The sequence below is a fragment of the Dunckerocampus dactyliophorus genome, chromosome 4, assembly GCF_027744805.1.
Source record: "Dunckerocampus dactyliophorus isolate RoL2022-P2 chromosome 4, RoL_Ddac_1.1, whole genome shotgun sequence".
Lineage (NCBI taxonomy): Eukaryota > Metazoa > Chordata > Actinopteri > Syngnathiformes > Syngnathidae > Dunckerocampus > Dunckerocampus dactyliophorus.
In genome coordinates this window covers 37,209,315-37,215,409 of record NC_072822.1, presented here as the reverse complement: position 1 = coordinate 37,215,409, position 6,095 = coordinate 37,209,315, and positions in this window count along the sequence as shown.

Here is a 6,095-nt window from a genome sequence, read left to right as displayed (position 1 = left end):
GCAACAGCCCCTTCGTCCCGACAGCCAACGCTGACTGAGGCAAAGTAAACACAAGTAAAATAGCGCTAAATGCTACATTGCAAACAAAATGCAACCATTCAATCTGGTGGAAAAGCCAACATTTGGGGAAACACACAGTGTGGCAGCACTGCATTTGATACCATGTGCTCGCATTAACCATTAAAACAGTGGAACGGTCTCACTTCTGTGTCAAGCCAGTGACTGAGCGGAGCTCACACGATACACTATAGAGTACCCTCTAGTGGTTCAAATGTGCATTACACCTCATGATCTATGAAAAATGGAAGCAAAAAATATGACGAAATGATCGCATGTTGCCGAAATTTTGTAGCAAAATTATCGACCAGCAAAATTTGTTATGGTGACGGCTAACTGTACTCTACTACACTGCTGTATTGTACAATTGTACTACTGTACTGTATTACTCTACTGTACTACTGTACTGTGTCTACTGTACTGTAATACTACTGTATTGTAGTACTGTACGGTATATACGATAGGATATATAGTATACTGTATATTATATACTGTGTACAATGCGTACACTCTATTGTAGTATTGTACGGTATATAAGATGGGTCCTCAAAAAATGAGCATATTGTGATAAAGTTCATTATTTTCTGTAATGTACTGATAAACATTCAACTTTGATATATTTTAGATTCATTACACACAACTGAAGTAGTTCAGGCCTTTTATTGTTTTAATATTGATGATTTTGGCAAAAAAAGTAAAAAAACAAAAATCCCTATCTCAAAAAAATTAGCATATTTCAGCCGACCAATAAAAGAAAAGTGTTTTTAATACAAAAAAGTCAACCTTCAAATAATTATGTTCAGTTATGTACTCAATACTTGGTGGGGAATACTTTTGCAGAAATGACTGCTTGAGTGCGGCGTGGCATGGAGGCAATCAGCCTGTGGCACTGCTGAGGTGTTATGGAGGCCCAGGATGCTTCCATAGCGGCCTTAAGCTCATCCACAGTGTTGGGTCTGGTGACTCAACTTCCTCTTCACAATATCCCACAGATTCTCTATGGGGTTCAGGTCAGGAGAGTTGGCAGGCCACTGTGAGCAGGTGCCAGGTCGTGCTGAAAAATGAGATCTTCATCTCCATAAAGCTTTTCAGCAGATGGAAGCATGAAGTGCTCCAAAAGCTGATAGCTAGCTGCATTGACCCTGCCCTTGATGAAACATAGTGGACCAACACCAGCAGCTGACATGGCACCCCAGACCCTCACTGACTGTGGGTACTTGACACTGGACTTCAGGCATTTGGGCTTTTCCTTCTCCCCAGTCTTCCTCCAGACTCAGGCACCTTGATTTCCCAATGACTTCCAAATATGCTTTCATCTGAAAAAAGTACTTTGGACTACTGAGCAACAGTCCAGTGCTGCTTCTCTGTAGCCCAGGTCAGGCGCTTCTGTCGCTGTTTTTGGTTCAAAAGTGGCTTGACCTGGGGAATGCGGCACCTGTAGCCCATTTCCTGCACACGCCTGTGCACGGTGGCTCTGGATGTTTCTACCCCAGACTCAGTCCACTGCTTCTGCGGGTCCCTCAAGGTCTGGAATGGGCCCTTCTCTACAATATTCCTCAGGGTCCGGTCACCTCTACTGGTTGTGCAGCGTTTTCTGCCACACTTTTTCCTTCCCACAGACTTCCCACTGAGGTGCCTTGATACAGCACTCTGGGAACAGCCTATTCGCTCAGAAATGTCTTTCTGTGTCTTACCCTCTTGCTTGAGGGTGTCAATGATGGCCTTCTGGACAGCAGTCAGGTCGGCAGTCTTACCCATGATTGCGGTTTTGAGTAATGAACCAGGCTGGGAGTTTTTAAAAGCCTCAGGAATCTTTTGCAGGTGTTTAGAGTTCATTCGTTGATTCAGATGATTAGGTTAATAGCTCGTTTAGAGTACCTTTTCATGATATGCTAAGTTTTTGAGATAGGGATTTTTGTTTTTTCTTTACTTGTTTGCCAAAAATATCAATATTAAAACAATAAAAGGCCTGAACTACTTCAGTTGAGTGCAATGAATCTAAAATATGTGAAAGTCTAATGTTTATCAGTACATTACAGAAAATAATGAACTTTATCACAATATGCTCATTTTTTTAGAAGGACATGTATACTGTATATTATATACTGTGTACACAGCGTACACTGTATTGTAGTACTGTACGGTATATAAGATAGGATATGTAGTATACTGTATATTATATACTGTGTACAATGCGTACACTGTATTGTAGTACTGTACGGTATATAAGATAGGATATATAGTATACTGTATATTATATACCGTGTACAAAGCGCGTCTTATGTCTTTTTTTAAACTTGACGATTTTAAGAAGTAAAAACCTAAAGGATGACACGAGGTGCTTATATGAACAGAAAGAAGTACAATGAACGTGTAACACAATCTGCTGCACATCAGTAGTGTACATGAGCGCCTTGTCCGCCATCTTGGAGGACATACACGTGTACTCTACTGGGATTTAAGATATACAAGTCGTTTGTACGGATATTAGCTCCTTGGAAATTATTACGTCGAGGGTTAGCGAACATGTAAACATACCCTCAAAGTGTAGCATAATTAGATTCTTGCAAACAGCTTGCAGTCCTTGTCGCTCCTTGGCGGTGGTCGACGAGGGGGGTGCAAACGTGCAGCGACGTCCAAACACAGAAATGATCCGACACCAAAACAGCCAAAAGACCGCAAAACCCAACGCAACAGAATAATTGATGCTATTTAACTGAAGACGGCATTATACGAGTACAGTCTTATAAAGTAACCCCTCCTTTGTTGTCTTCTTTGCTAACTTCCGCCTTTTTCTTCTTCGTTCGAGTGTGTAGAGCAGGCTGACCGGATGTAGGCGTGTTCGGCGCATGCGTATAATCCAGTTCAACTTTTTTTTTTCCAATCAACTTTATAAATGCCTTACAAATTACATTAACAGTGCATCAAACCACGGGCATTAACAAATAACAGTTGGATAACAAAAACACATAAAATAAATCATACAGAAATCGAGATTAAAGAGATAAAAACGTAAAAGAAATATGATAAAAAAAAAGATAATAATAATTAAAGTAAGATACACCAGCAATGAAAATGAAATTGAATGAAGGATATAGAAGTGGGAGCACAGACTTATAGTCTTGATAGCTTTCTTGTTATTAGCAGAGGATATTGATATTGATATTGATTATCCTCACAGATCGAGTGGATTTGTTTCTTCAGGTCCGTAATCACCGTTTTATTTTCCTGTATTAGTGATTCAAGCTTGTCGGACCGAATGTTAATTAGCTTGGCAAGTGAGGAGACCAACTCTGGAGCGTCAGGTAAGTTATTTTCCATGGCGTTGCAGCATCTTGATCTTTACTTTTCTTGCTGGGTGGTTTAGCTGGGGTATCTGGTGAGTTGGGGAAGTCATCTTCATCCATCACGCTGATTTTCATTCCTTCTTTTGCCGCATAATCATGGTAGTCAATCAGAATATTGCGGCTAACGTTAGTTTTGTTAGCCAATTTTGCCTCGTTGCTAGCTTCTCCCGCCTTTCCGTCACACTGTTTTCGGAAAACGTTCGTGGAAGTTCTTAGACAGAGGCAGGCTCTCTATAATTTAAGTTATTCACTCTTAACTTAGATTTGGTAGCAGAGCTCGATTCATGGGGAATGCTCACGGCGCCATCTTGGTCCCCTCGGAATCCTGTTGAACTGATTGCGTTCCGGCAACATACGGTGACAGGGCGGCTCATGACGTCACACCGCTGCCATCTTGCGGCGGCGAGTCCCGCCTTTCTGTGCCGTCATTCAAGATTCAAGTTTCAAGAGTTTTATTGTCAGCAAAACAGGCAGTTCTGCTATGCAATGAAATTCTTATTCTGTTCATTCTCCCAAGAAAAGAAAGAACACACAAGAAAGAATAAGAACATCCATCCATCCATTTTCTATACCGCTTCTTTCTCATGAGGGTCGCGGGGGCATGCTGGAGCCTATCCCAGCTGACTTCGGGCAACAGGCGGGGTACACCCTGGACTGGTCGCCAGCCAATCGCAGGGCACATATAGACAAACAACCATTCACACTCACATTCATACCTATGGGCAATTTAGAGTCGCCAATTAACCTCACCTGCATGTTTTTGGAATGTGGGAGGAAGCCGGAGTACCCGGAGAAAACCCACGCACACACGGGGAGAACATGCAAACTCCACACAGAAATGCCCAAGGGAGAATCTAACCCAGGTCTTCCCGATCTCCAAGCTGTTACTGTGTTGGCCAACGTGCTAACCACTAGACCACCGTGCGGCGAATAAGAACATAAGAAACATATATACCAATAAATTAAGCAACAACAACAGAAGAGACATTAATACAAATAAATAATACAAATAAATAAATAAAGTGCTATGAGTGTGTGCGTGTGTTGCGTGCGGCGTGTGTGATTGCTTCGTTGAGAAGCCTGATGGCCTGTGGGTAAAAGCTGTTTGCCAGCCTTGTGGTCCTGGACTTCAAACTCCTGTAGCGTCTGCCTGACGGTAGGAGTGTGAATAATGAGTGTTGTGGATGTGTGCTGTCCTTGATGAGGTTGTGTGTTCTGCGTAGGACTCTAGATTTATAAATGTCTTGCAGTGAGGGGAGGGCTGCCCCAACAATGTTCTGTGAGGTCTTGATCACCCGCTGGAGTGCCTTCCTATCACGTGTTGTACAGTTACCGTACCAAACAGTGATGGAGGCGGTAAGGACACTTTCCATAGTGCATCTGTAGAAGCAACTCAGGATTGTGGTGGACATGCCAAATTTCCTCAGTCTTCTCAGGAAGTACAGTCTCCTTTGGGACTTTGTGATGTCCTGTTTTAGCAGCCACTGTTGATGCTTCATTGGGCTAAATATACAGAAGGTCAGGTCAGCGGATATGTAACGGCCCAAATATTTCACCTCATCATAAACTTTGAGGACGTTGTCTGCCAGTGAGAAGTCAGGGAAAGTTAATTTCATGTCCTCTTTACTCCTGACAATCATGATGTTGCTCTTTTCTGAATTATATTTAATATCAAAGTCCAGGCCGTACTGTGAACAAACCCTTACCAACTGCTGTAGACCAGCACTGTATGGACAGAAGATCACTAGATGGTCAGCATACATCAGGTGGTTTATGGGAGTATCACCAACCTGACAGCCAGTCCTGCATTCATTCAGCAGCTTAGATAGATCATCCTTATGCATGTTAAAGAGACAGGGAGACAAAGTGCTGCCTTGGCTCCCTGAAAGGGAGATGATGCAGAGTTTCCCCATTTAACAAACATGCCTGTTGTACAGATCCATCATCTCCTTTAAGGCAAAAATGCACACATCTGCGCCAAGCTTGGATTTGAAGCCAAACTGATGATAAACTTCTCCATCCTATTCAACATAGCCCTTTCCAAGACCTTTGATAAGGTCTTACCAGAGCTATAGGACGATAATTGTCTTTACTATTTATTTTTCCAGCTTTATTTTTCACAATGGGTACTAAGATAACAGACAGTATAGACTTCGGTAAGGTACCACGAATTAAAAACCCAGTAAAACAGATTGCTAACAGAGGATAATGTTTTCTGCTGGCGAATTTTAAATGCTCAGTGGATATCTTGTCTGCACCACAGGCCTTATTATTGCTCACTTCATCACAATCTCATTGACTTCCTGTACACAAATAGTCACATCTTCATCTTGTTTGCAGTGTCCACCACAAAGGAATTACTGTTGACACAATGAAACAGCTCATAATAATGACTGAGTAATTTCATCTGGTCCGTTTGCCCCGTCAACATTTGTTGGAAAAGATGTTTGAAAAGTGTTCAATCTTTCCTCTTAATAAATCGTAGGATATATTTAAAATTTGCATTTGCCTGTTTCCTATAGTCAAATATGAACAACCTACGAGATTCCCGAGGGGACATGGATACAAAAAGACAGCATTCCCTGACGATGTTATCCATGTAGAAGTGAGATAGATTTTCAACCGAGGAAATACGCTAGATGTTGATAAACGAAAAGACTAGTAGGAAATAGTTTGTACAATAGACTAGTA